Source organism: Excalfactoria chinensis, chromosome 7, assembly GCF_039878825.1.
Source record: "Excalfactoria chinensis isolate bCotChi1 chromosome 7, bCotChi1.hap2, whole genome shotgun sequence".
Classification (NCBI taxonomy): Eukaryota; Metazoa; Chordata; class Aves; order Galliformes; family Phasianidae; genus Excalfactoria; species Excalfactoria chinensis.
This window is the reverse complement of record NC_092831.1, coordinates 28,089,234-28,102,578: the sequence shown is the minus strand read 5'-3', so window position 1 is coordinate 28,102,578 and position 13,345 is coordinate 28,089,234. Positions and strand designations below refer to the sequence as shown.

Sequence of the window (13,345 nt, the reverse complement as noted above, 5' to 3'; positions counted from 1 at the left end):
GCTGGGTTTTGTCTTAGAGGTCCAAGTGGCTCTTAATTAGGACTGTTTTTACTGGAAAGCTGCAGTTTGAAAGGGCAGCCACAGAGGAGACTTGTCTCCATGGAAAAGACCTGTGTGCCTGGGCTGAGGAAGTAAGCTGTCATATCAGAGCCACATAGCATCATGTCGGTGTCCGTGTGGGTCAGCAGCATTCTCATAAGGCAACTTTGGTTGTCTCCTCTTCAGCCAGTGCGCAGCAGCTTCTCTTTGGTGCATCTGGGCTGCTGGTAGCTTTTGCCTGGGTTTCTGCCTGACTGCCTCCGTTACATAAAGCACTGCTAAGTGAGAAGCTGTTCAAACCAATCCTGGTACATGTTGCTACATGTTGCTGCGATTTCTACTGCCTGTCTCGTTGGTTTTGCTGTCGAGGAAAAGCAGTGAGGTATTAGGGCTGAACAAGTTGGCTTTTAGGGATCTTGAATGAATGTGTGGACATGGGGGAAAATAACTGAAAATAACTAGCTGGCTGGTTTTAGGAAGGCCGTGTTTAGCTGCTGCAAAGGGTATCTCTGAAGAAAGGTGAATCTTCCAGTTGCTTTATTAGCATTGTGAAAATGAAGGAACAAATGTGTTTTCTTTATGGAGCCCACAGATACAAGATTGGATGCAGGAAAATCTGTTTTCAGTGCTGTTTCACCATGTGCCAGCTTCCCATGGAACTGGAGAATGTATGTATTTATATATCCAAAACAGTTAGGCGAAACAGACGAGCTTGTGTGTTTTACGTTACAGTTATTGCTTTATATGCATTTAAGGCCGTGCCAACTCAGAGGTTATAATTTAATTGCATATCATGCAAAATCTGATTCAACAAATGAATCGTGAATTTAAAATATGTTATTGTTAAGGTTAATACAGAACGGTATCCAAAGCTTTCATTTGACATGACCGTTAATTGAAACCCATTAGGTTACGTGGTTGTTAAGAGAAGTACAAATTGATATTGAAGTAAATCCTATCGCAGTAGCTGGGGTATTTTACTGTATGCAAGGTTTTGATTCGTCACCTCACCGGTAGGCCAGAAGAGGGAAGTGATGAGAAAAAATGATATGTTTGCATCTGCATTATTGCCTTAGTCATAATCCGCACGATGGCAGGAAGAAGTGCTCAGTGAGTTTTGAGATCTGCACGGTGAGCCAAGCGCTGTGACTGTGCTGCGCTGCCTCAGTGCAGGCAGTGGCTGTTGGCCAGTGACATGGGGACTGGGCCTGCTGGGGCCAAGCCTGCACAGCTCACAGGAGCAGCTCACACAGACACACGTGATGGGAAGGTTGACTGTGATTTTCAGCACTACCTGGAAGGCTGGGATCACACAGCCTTAGGAGAGTGGCTGCAGCGTCAATGAATCAGCATGATTGTCAGTTACACTTCCGTAAAGCACTGCTTATCTCTGTAGGCAGAGAAGGAAGGCCAGAGCTGCCTCTAAAGACAGGATGAGGCTGTGGAGGATGAATAGCGCAGCCAAGCAGAATAAAAAACTCTGTATTCTGCAGACGTCACGCAGCACGTGATGTTCAGGCTTTTGACTTCTCTGTCCTTCACCTGTTGGGGAGGCAGGGATTGTGAGGGAGGTGTCAGAAAAGGTGAGGAATGGGAGGGCACAGTGATGGGAGCCAACAAGAAACATCTCGAACAGGAAGAGTGAGAGTGGAGCAGTGCTCAGAAGAGAGTTGGGAGGAAGCTGTGGAGAGAACAGCCAGGTAGCAGCAGGCTTTTAGGAGAACTGGAATTACATAAAGCAGTTGATCAGCTTATAAAACGCCAGCTTTGTTTCTAACCTTGTCGGTCTACCTTTGGCCTTTTTTGACACCCTTAATTCTTAGTTTACACTCAGATGCTGTTTCTAAGAAGCTGACAAAACCTCCTCCCACTGTGCTCAGAGCAGTCACGAACACTGTGTCCTGCAAGACTGTGGCCATAGTAGTTGCCTCCACCTCTTGTCTGTGTGGGAGGGAGGCTCTATATGAAGAATGGCATCCTTAGGTGGACCCAAAGATTAATTAGCAGTGCACATTTTGACAGCAGTGTGTACTAGTGTTGCTTTCTTAAGAGCAAATACTTTTCCTGGAAAACGTGATTTCCCTTACTAGCTTGCTGTGGCTGTAGTGCTGCAGATACTGCTTCACGTGGCAATGCATGCCATTTACCTCTCTGTGGGACATGAAATTAAAGACAACAATGTAAAAGAAGAATACACTCAGTTATTTCACTAGCATGTTTAAAATGGTAATGACTCTCTTGTAGATAGTATCTATCTACCTACAGTGGCCCTGGACTGTATGACAGGAGCTTTGTGTTAGCACCTGTGATCTCTGAGCCTCCTTGTAACACAGTGCTGACTGTGCAGTTGTCTTGCAGCCCCCAAAGAGGTTGTGCACAGCTCAGGAACTTGCTTTGTAGAAAGCCATGATGCTGAAGTGGCATTACTTTATGTAGCAGTGTTGGTGCTGTGGATTGTTTGTGATATCACAGGCTGCAGGAACCCACTGGAAGTTGGTTTCAACTTCCAGGGACAGCGAGCAAGTCTCTGAGCTGGTGTGTTTGTGACAAGGCACTCAGGCTTTGCCAATGGGATCACATCAGATGTGCTTACTGATGTTTCTGCGGTTCTGAGACTGAGGTTTGCCTCTGCCATGCTGAAGGCTGGGTTGCTTTTCCTTTGCAGACGGGCTTTGAGCCCAGGGAGTTCAGCTGGGCCACCAGAGATACCAGGCATCTCCTGAGTGAGCCAAACAAGCACCGAGTCTGGGCTGTTCCTTCCAGCTTGCTGTTGCTGCTTTGTTAGGAGGCAGCTATACAAAACTACATACTGCAGCAGTTATTAGCAATTATACTGCATCTACATGCAAAATCTGGGAGCTAACCAGTACCTGTCAGAATTCTTGCTTTCTTTTTCTTTTGCTCTCATTGATCACTTAACTGAAAACCAGAGATTTTCTAAGAAAACCTGGGAACGTGTTTACGTGACAACTTCAAAGGGTTCTGTGCAGCATTGGCATTTCTAAAAAGCAGGCCTGGAAGGATTTGAATATCCCACATCCTTCAGTGTGAGTTCAGCAACATGGTGGCATGGAGTGAAATGGAAATGAGAGCTCCCTTCCTAGGTATTCTTCAAATCTATTATTTAGTTGAGGAGTCGGTTTGGATTCACAAAGGAGAGATTGTACCTGAAAATATCCATCTGACATTTCAAAAACAAATAAGCTGAGATGTAAGTGGATTGAAGTTATCCAGGTTCTGAAGGCTCCTTTCTGTACTGATAGCACTCAGGAGCTGCAGTCGTGTCAGCTGGCTGTGTTGTGCAGCACAGCAGGCCCCTGCATGGCTGCTGAGGAGAGGGCAGCATCACCAGGACATGCCTCTGGGCTGGAAGAAAGGCCAGGTTGTCCCAGGAAGGTGATGGAATGGGCTGTGGTGCAAAGGCAGAGGGTATGGCTGATGGGAAGAAATTATCCTGACTGAACAATGACTGCACAATGGCAGTAGATCTTCTGTTGCATACTCATTCTTTGGAGGAGGAGAAAACAATAAGGAGACTGAACTCCACATCTGGACAGTTCCTGCTCTATGTGGAAATCTTTTGCCCCTTTCTGCCGCAGAAGCTGTTCCTTCAGTCTGCAACCTTCTGCTGTCTCCTCCCCACCCTTCTTCCTCGCTGTACCAGTAACCATAGAGATGCCTCCAGCCACAGCTTCCTCACCATAGAACTCCTGTGAAGGAGCTGGTGTCGCGTGCTGCATGTGCTGTTCCAGAATTAATTACTGTCCTTCTATTTTGTTTTTTGTTTTTTTTTCTGTTCAAGGAGGGGAGGAGAGGGAAGAAAAGCAAGTTTCTCTCTCAAATGGCTGGTAAAATAAACACTCCAGTGTTTATTACTATTGCAGAAGAACAGGCAATACTTAGTCTAGAAAAGCCCGTCTCCTCTCAGCCTCTCCAGTAGGTAGCCATCCCCAGCACCATTCTAAGTGCTAAAACAAGAAAGCATAAAGAGAAAATTCCCTGTTCCAGGACTATTTTTACCAGAGTGGTGCAATTTTTGTTCAGTAGGCTTATTCCTCTTCACCTACATCACTGATCATATTAGATGCTATTTTAGGCGTTGCATAAAATGTTCACCCAACCTATTACTAAAAAAGAAGCATCCAACCCCCAAGTACTTTGTTAAAGGCAGGCTGTGTGATTTTGGCAGGGACTTGGGTGTTAAGAGCTGAGGTTGAGGATCTGTGAGGGTCTTCCATCTTAGCTTGGCTACAGAGGTTGGGGCGAGCCCAAACCCCTTAACTGCTCTCTTTTCATCATCTTTCAAATGAGTAGCATGCTGCCAGTATGCCCCTTTGTGTCTTTCAAATAACGAGTTGTGATAGAAACCATCTCTTGTTTTGCCCAGCACCTTGTGCAGCGTGACCCAGAATGTAGCTGGGTCTTATAAGCAATCCTAAGTACGGTAATGAAAGAGAGCACCCTATCCTACAGAGCCTTACCAAGATCTGCAGGAATGCTCTGGGGCATAGGGCACAGCTTGGCAATGAACATCAGTCCCTTGTGAATCTTGAGAGGTCAGTAGGAGCATCTCAGAGCTGTTTGTGGAGGTTTTTAGGATTTATTGTAATCCCTTGACCTTCCCAGCCCAGCTGCTGGTTTTGGGACCTCCCTGAACTGTTGATTGCTCTGCGGGAATGTTGGGGGAAGAGTGGCAGGCAGGAGGTGGCCATGGGAGTGTGGGAGGGTTGGCAGCAGGGGCTGGAAGCCAACACCAGCTGGGAGGTGGGGGAGCTGAGCAAGACGAGGGCAGAAGAGTTTCCTTGGTTTCTGCAGTGGATGAGCTCTGCAGTGGGAGATTTGGCAGCAGCAGGCACCCCTCTGGTGAGTCACAGGAGGCTTTCTCTGAGAAGTCTAAGGATTGCGCTAGTGCTGCTCTTGCTTGATTTTCCATTCCTCCTGAAAGCCTTTTTGCTGCCGCACAGTGCCTGCTCTATCCTCATTCTTGTCCCTTACAGGTTGTCTTTGAGGGCTTCCTTCCTCCGCTCCTCCTCACTGCTGTGATGCTTTAGAGGAGGGGGGGTGGGTAAAGAGAACAGGGCAGGTGCTTTTGAGGTGCTGGGATCCGTTCATAGAGATGGATGAGGGTGGCATACTCACTGATGTGAAGTTTGATGGATGTTTGAAGAGTCATTTTTTCATGGTCATGAGGGAAGGCAGGAGAGCATTAGTTCCCTTTGTAGCCCTCTACCCCCAAAGTTTGGAGAGGGAGAGAGAGAAGCCCTGAGAATCCATGTGAGATCTGTTGCTCCTTCCTGCATGGGGTTTGCTGGGCCTCTACTGAACTTTGTGGCAGGGAGATGTGTTCTCTTCCTGGGAGCATCCTTCTTTCTGAAGGGGTCTGCTGGCACAGGGCCAGAGAAGCATGTGCTTACATTGGGAACGGGTCTGGTTGGCTTGCTTTTGGACTGTAGGGACCTCTGAACTCATCTCCAGCCCTTTCCAGTAGGGCTGGGCTCACTGGGTTCTCGTGACTCCTCCGTTGCTAAAAGCCTCCGTATGCTTGTGCTGATGTTTCACTACAGAACTACAAAGGTTAGAAAAAAATGAGTTCATCTTTCAACTATTTGGTTTTAATACCCTCATCCCTTGCTCCTCCTGTCCTGTCCCTTCCCAGCCCTGCCACTTCTCCCCACAGTGCAGGCTCACAGCTCAGTGATCCCATGTCGTGCTCAGATGGATGACCAGAAGGAAGCCCTTAAAGGCGTAGGTGCAGCTGGGGCTGTAAGCCTGGATGCCTCACAGCAGCTCATGTGCAAGCACGACTGTGCAGTGACCACTGCTGCCCTGTGTTATTTATTAGTCCTGAAGGGTCCCTGATCCTCTCCGCAGCACTTCCGAGTTCTACCCGTTTTTATTTTCCATTGCTGTGGGTAAACAAATGGCAGGCTCAGATGACAGCGTAAATGAGCTGCTTGTGACATGTGAACAGTAGCATAGGATAAAAAAAAATGGAAAAGGGAGAGTGAATCTCACCCCTAATCCATAATGTAGAAAATGCAAAATCCCTTCAGACCTCCTTTTCATTGTACTGGCTGTAAAACCTGTTTAGGATTTGGATCGGCATCGCAATGGAAACTGTGTGCGTTGTGCCTGTGTGCCGTGTGTGCTTGTGTGTGTTTGGCAGCGGCACAAAAGGGACCGGCTGATGATATTCATAGGCTTAAAGGCCCGATTCCTGGGGACGCACTTGGTTGGATGCAATTAAAATGCCTGTCAGGCAGTTGATACCAGAAAGCCCTTGATGAACTGCTTAGGCAGCCACGAGGTGCAGCATCCTATTGTAAGTGGATGATGGCGGAGCTGGTGGGTTTGTCATCATTCTGGAAATTTCTGTGGCCAGTGAACTCCCTCTTCCTCTCCCACTCACCCTCTTTTCCTTTTCACCACTGCGGGGACGACTTCTAATTTGCAGTTTTCCTGACGTACCCATGGTAGATACAAGCCGGTGGCTTGCAGACTGCGTCTGTCTGGAGATAGGCAGCGAGCCGATGGATAACAACACTCCAGGAGAATGATTATGCAGCAGTTATTTAAGGATAGGCTTTTGTGCTATGGCAGCATATGAGCCGGTAATGATTTTCTTTTTAAAATGTCAGCTTTGTTTGCTCTGTGAGGATTTGCAAGTTATACCTTCGTGCTGTAGCTTTTTGGGTTTAGTCTGTCGTAGATTGAATTCCGTAGTGGTGCACGCTGAATGAATTAAAATGTATAGGTAATAAACTTCAGCAGTTTTGCTGATAAATTTACTCGGTGCATACGTAATATTTATTCTAAGCACGCATGCCTTTATGCACAGATACTGGTATGGATGTGTCTGTGTGCATCCAGGTTTTTGTATAATGGAAAAAAAGAACTTTTCTCATCGCTGGAAGCTGTTTTTCATCAAAAATGAAGTATTTTCTTTCTTTTTCCCCCCCACCTTTGGTTTATTTTAACAGATACTCCAACATCTTGTCTTTGACGTGATCCACTGATCGGAATCTGCTTGGTCACAGAGCGGAAAGGTAGGACGCCTCTGTATTTCAATGGGGTTTTAAAGATGTGGGATTGAATGTGAAGCAGGGTGTGGATCGTTCTTTGTTTTCTGTGCCTTACGTGTATTTTTCTGTTTTGATTTAAGCAGTAATTAGCATTTGTCATTTTACTGAACTGTGCTGTGTTGCAGCTTTGTATGGATTTTTTTTATTTGTTTGGGCAGGCACTCTGAGGTGATTTTTGGTGTGTATGCATATGCTCTGGCTATTTCATTAGCCCTTTCAGCTACCAAAGGGTGAGGCAGAAAGCTGAGCGCTTGCCTTGCTTCATTCTAGCTGGGATACAGACCCATCTCCATTTGTACTGGGCGTGGGGGCTGTCAAAGATTGGCTTCAGCATCTGTGCAATGCTTGCATTCTCAGAAGAACAGGGTAAACTCGGTGCCTTGCTCAGAACAGGTACAATCTATCACACCAGCAGAAAGCATAGTGCTGTTTTCATGCTGTATCGCTTTCATGGAGGAGGGAAACTTCTTTTAACCCATTCACTGCCATAGGGAATTGGTGTTGCTCAGCTAGGGGCTTTATGTACAGCATCTCAGCAGCCTGGCTGGGCGGAGCAGTGCTGGCAGAGTTTCTATCTGATGGCCTTTTTTTCTCTCAGACCTTCAGAAATCATTTATATATGGCAAAATGAAGCAGATGGACCGGGGTTTTTCTGATCATGTCGTTGCTAGTTCCCAAGAGAAGTTTGTTATCCACTGTCCCCTAATACCTTTTGGCTTTGGTTGCTTTAACTCTTTGAGGTGTTACAGTGTATTATTCTTATCAGGTATCAGAGCTCATCATTTGTCTTAGCTCAGCATTTAGACCTGAAGGCAATATGTGTGTCTGTAGGGCGGGAAGCAAAATTTACATGTGCTTTAGTTTGTAGGAAAGGCAGTTGCATTTCTAACATGGCTAAGTCTGGGAATAATGTTAAATTGGTGAGAAAGCCTGGTCTCATGAAATGCCCAGTGGGAGTCCCAAACACGCAAGACCCCCAAGCCAAAACTGCAGCATGGCAAGGAAGCAGGTCACTGCTAGCAGCAAGGGGTGCCTGAAATGTTATGAATAATCAACCTCATTGGTGTAGGAGATTACTGGGGCCAATAGTGCTCCTTCTGGGAGAAAGCATTACTGAATTCTTCAGGATATTTCCCCACCTGGTGATCTCACATACCATTCTGTACCTCATTTTCCTCTCCCATACATCTTTCTGTTCTCTTGGCTCTTGTATTCTCCCTGTCTTTGGCAGGAGTCTTCTTACCTAATAGGCTTTCCTGGCTAAATAAAATTCTTCAAAGGAATGCTTTACTTGTTAGTTTTCTTTAGCTGATCTTACTGCTATTTCCTCCTGGTATCAATTATCACTCGACTCATGGAAATAGAAAAACGTGAAGTAAATAGCATACAAAACACTTAAATTCTCAAAAAAAAGAAGTCTTCAGTGATGTGTCTTTAGCTAAGAGCAGGTCCTTTCTCCTCTCCCTACTTTTAATTGCACTTCCATTATCCAGGGGCAGCCAGCCAAGCTGCAGTCTCATTCTGATTTCATTAATGTTTTGCAAACTCTGTCTCAAGGACTAACACTGCTTGCTGGGCTTGATGTCAAAATCCAAGGTTTTGCTGCAGCATGGGGGAAGGGAAAATGAAGGATCTCTGACAACTCCAAGTGATGGCTTTGTTAGCAGGCAAGTAGAACTGCACAGTCTTTACAGTGGCACTGCATAATGATTCAAAATTGTTGGCAATGAGATCCTCTTGTTTGAATGGTTTTCATTTCCTATGGAAATGCTTCTTATGCTTCTTATCTTCTGTGCACAGTATCTTATCAGATCTCTGCGGTCTCCTGCAAACAAAGAAAGGGTGTCAGCTCTGTGTTTATAAAGCAGCGTTGGAGTGGGGATCGTTCTCTGTTTTTTGAACCAGCAATACATACATGTTTCTTACTCCTCTGGTTTATCACTCACTTTAACCTCTTCCCTTGATCTGAGCTTTTGAGATGCACGTTACCAATTAATCCTACTGGCTGCAAAGAAGAAAAAGCTGCCATGCTGTCAAATAAATAAATAAATAAATAAAAAGTCAAACAACAATTTTCTTGAAGTAAAGAGGGACTAGTTAAGAAAATGTGGATTAACAAGATTTAACAATTCTGTGGCCACAGGTGCAGAATAAGATGGATTAGAATATCAAAAGAAAACAAGTTAGCTGATACAGAAAGATAACGTAAGGCAGAGCTTGCAGTGGCAATGAGGGGTGTTAGATCAGCTTGTGAGCTTTGGGGCACGTGCCCAGAATGACGTGATGTATGGCACTCTCCTTTATGGGACACAGTGACCAAATGCGCCAAAGGCATTCAGAAGCAGCGCATGTCATTAGCTCGTCCCCAGTGCTTCTTGTGGGGAGTGGCATCAGGAGCCAGCTTGGCCCTGCAGTCTGCTTGCATCCCAACACTGTGATCTGGCTTTTAACTGCACTTGGTAGATGGCTCTTTTCTCAGCACATGCAATGGAGGTAAGGAGGAGTTTTGCTTTATGGCTGTTTTAGGCAGGATCTTAACATCCTCACATCTTTCACCAGAGTTGGGTTTAGACCACTAGTGCTGTTGTTGTGTTTGTTCCCTACAGTTACATGGAACAAGCTTTTTTTTAATTAATTTATTATTTATTTTTTAATTTGAGCAATGGAATTAGTGATGCTGATGTTAATTTCTGTCTTGAACTTGATGATAAATTCTCAGTGGAGGTTAAACTGATTAGAAAGGCTGTCTCCTAGGCAAAGGTTTCGGTGGCAAATAAGGGTCACGGCTTTCCTTTGAGTTAGGAGTCGCTTGCAGGGTCTGTCTCATTTACTTGGACATTTGTTTTCATGTGACTTGTAGGAAATCTGCTCTCTCTTTCTCTGCACCAAAACAGGCTGAAGTTGGTCCCTTGGCTCAAAAATTATTGCTTAGGGAGAATGTAATCCACATAAAACCTGTTTATATGGGTTAGAATTGAGCTAATGGATTGTCATCCTGATGAAGAAGGTTTGTTTCATATAAGTTAATATCTTTTGCTCTTCTCTGCTCCTGCCACATCTTCCATTAGCCTTGCACCAGAGCATTCCAGTTTCTCTGTGGCCCTTTGCTATCTTCTGCACAGGACACAGTGAGTGCTGGAGTTGCTCTGGGTGCAGGCGGGCCGGCACTGTGTGCATTGCCTGCTTTGGAAGGTCAGAGTCAGCAGTGAGTGGTGAGGTTGTGCCAGTACTTTCACCATTTGAGGGGAAGGGATGACTCACCTCAGCTTTGTTCTCCATTTCTCGGAGGAAAATGCACTCTTGCTCTCAGGCTATGTTTAAATATTAAGAGTTAGGATAGTGGATTACAGCAGCAGAAGTTTGGTTTAGTAACTTCAGGAAGGATACCCTATGTAACCTGTCAGGAAAACAACCATCAAAGCACAGAAATCAGTGGGGGAAGCAACTGATCGTGAGTTAATCTCAGCTCATGTGGCTTCTGTTGCAGGAAGAAGTGATTAGGTGCAGACTTTCAGTTGGTGTGAAAGGCTGGAGGCTGACAGGCTCATTTTGGAAGCTTATGTTGTCTTCGTACTTATTTTATTGGTCTGTGTAAAGTCAGATTCCAGTATACTCTTCAGGAGAGTTATATTCACCAACTTCACGGGACTTAAAATGGTGGTTTCTGTCTTGGCTGTGATAACTGTTGTGGTTTGGGTATAAGCACAGTAGCAGGAACAACCAAAAGACTGGAATACATTCAGTAAAATGCTAATTTCCCTTTCCTTCACTTATCAACATAACCTTTTCTTCCTGTGAACCTCTTTGCTGTATAGGAATTATGTTGTGATTATACAGGTCTGCAGTGGCATTTAACGTGACGAATAAAAGGCAATTAATTCATCTGCCCCTTTTATTCAAGAGGTGCTGTGTCCCGATGGGAACCTGAGCCTGACATGACAGAGCTGGGAAAGCCAGGAGAGTCTGCAGTGCTGGTAGTGTGGTAGGAAAAAACCTATGGAGCAGCAATGCTGCTGACTCACGCTTTGCAAACCTGGAACATTCCCCGAAAGGCTGGAGATGCAGATTAACTTCCTTTCCCTGCTGTGGTCAGAGCACAATTCATTACATTATCTGCCACTGGCTGAAGCCTCTAGATAGCTATGCACTGCTGCTTTTGCACTGATACTTGAGGGAGTGCATTAGTGTGGAGCTTGCGAGAAATCACAGGCAATTTATTTTAATACACTGAGTGTCGATCAGTGCTAAATCACAGAAGCTATTCAGATTTGTTTTCTGAGTCATCCCGGCTCTTGTGATAAGGTGATTTGTCAGTGTGTGTGGTTAGTAAATTGGTTTCACTTTTTCCTTTTCTTACTTGTAACATTTGCACTTAAAATTGCAAATATATTCCTTAATTGGCCAAAAGAAAATGAGTCACATTTAGGAAAGTGCCTTTCTTTAGCCTCTTCATCACCAAAGGAAAGAGGTTTATAAGTGCTAGAGACAGGAATAGAGAGTAGTGGGGGAAGGACCATAGAGCTGTGTGTGTGTATGTCAATACAAAGCTCCTGCTGTAGTCTGGATGTCTCAGTAGCCTGTGTCTGCTGGTCCTGAGCCATTTCTGTCCACATGCCCTGAGGGACTCGAGTGCTGTGCTGCTCAGCAGTGCAGTGTTTAGTACTGACGAACATCATCGTGTGCTGGAAGCCATAGAACTGACGTTAGCTGGGGAGAAAAAGGGATGTGTGTGGCATCTTGTGGGACCTGTGCGTGACATGTCCACCCTTCTTTGTTTAGGTGTTTAAGTTATGGCTGTGGCCTGTGGGCATTTATGAAACAAACCCACAGCATAATGCTGTGATATATTCCTGGAGAAATCACTGATGCCTTTGTGTATGAGAGGTCCCCTGCAAATGTAGCACAGCAGAGGGAACCTGGTGCTAAAGCAGCACCTGATTTTGCAGGAGGAAGAGAGCCAGGCTGTGCCCTGCAGCTAGAAGCTCTGTCACCTCAGGGCTGCGGAGCGCTACTGTTGGTTGCTGGCCTCAGGCCTCAGCATGCTGCTGGTAGCAGTGCACAGGCTGGTGCCTGCTGCTCTCCTGCAACTGTGCCTTACATCTCCTGTAAGCATCAGGGAGGATGCTGATGTCTGATCAGTTCTGTACTGACATTTTCAAGATATGTCATTGGAATCAATGTTGAGTTTCATGTAGCAAGAAGCCTCACTGGCCAGTGTAGTTTCACCTCTGCTATGTATTATATATATATATATATTTTTTTGCACAGGGCTGCAGGGATTTGAGGTAGTTTGGGTTCTGCTTTCATATGCTGTAGACCTGGGGACTGGGCTGTTGTGTCCATTAACTAGCACAAGGATACCTTTTGTGCCCTCCTGGTCACCCTGAGCAACAGGGAGCAGTCTCACTGCAAAGCCAGCTTGCTTCTGTTCATCTGAAAGCCAAGGGCATGAGATCCCAGTGCACTGCCATGGGCCACCTGAGAGATCTCTGGCTGGGGTCAGGGCAGGGACAAGGCAAGTAATATTTATTAATACAGGACATACCTGCCTGCCTCAGGATTTCCAGAGTCGCAGCAGTTAAACTGAAATCTGTCTAGGGGGATGTTACTGTGCATCAATCCCAGATGCAACGCGATGGTGGTGGCTCAGCTACTTGATTGCCTTTAAGGTCCTCCATGTTGTGTTAATACAGTACCAGTTGAGTTTACACCAATCCAAGATGGCTGAGAGTTGTATTGATAGTGTGATGTTAAAGCATGGCATCACTGCAGCTGCAATGTGTGCTGACAAGTCCGCGTGCCCAGCCTCACCTTGCTGCTGCTGTGGGGTGCAACACGGCTGCTATGGTGCTTGCCCATGGGCAGCAGCCAGTGAGGAGAAATCCCCGCTACAAGTAGGGTGTTTCTTTGGCCTGTGGGAAACTAAAAGCACACGAGGTTTACTTCTACATGAAGCACAGTGTGGCTGTCAGTGCTGTGCAGTAAGCTTCTCTCCCAGAATGTGTGCACCGAGGCCAGTGGGCTGCTCCTGTGCTGCGTGCTCTGCATCTCTGCAAGGATGAGGCTGAGAAATCTTGGGTTTAGCAACATGTTGGTAAAACTAAAGGGACGTCAGCAGCAATTTCATTTCTCCTTGGACAAATGCGCAGAGCCTAGGAGAACGGAATCTTCTTCCTTGGAAAGTTGTCACGTAGTCCTGCAGTACAAGCAAGCACATTCATTAT

The 13,345-nt window shown here is 45.8% G+C and overlaps 1 protein-coding gene across 48 annotated transcripts in view; it reads left to right on the top strand.

Moving 5' to 3' along the window:
* Positions 1 to 13,345, top strand: part of MAP2 (microtubule associated protein 2) — a 188,530-nt gene that overhangs the window by 72,441 nt on the left and 102,744 nt on the right. For 25 of the 48 annotated variants that reach the window (XM_072341654.1, XM_072341660.1, XM_072341645.1 and 22 more), the window contains exon 3: positions 7,020 to 7,085. The exons of 1 other annotated variant lie outside the window; for it this stretch is intronic. The gene's annotated coding sequence lies outside the window, so the exon portion shown is untranslated. Of the gene's footprint in view, positions 1 to 6,271; positions 6,651 to 7,019; positions 7,086 to 9,445; positions 9,615 to 13,345 lie in introns of those variants that run through there. 22 more of the 48 variants (XM_072341664.1, XM_072341680.1, XM_072341671.1 and 19 more) reach the window with 7 other exon arrangements.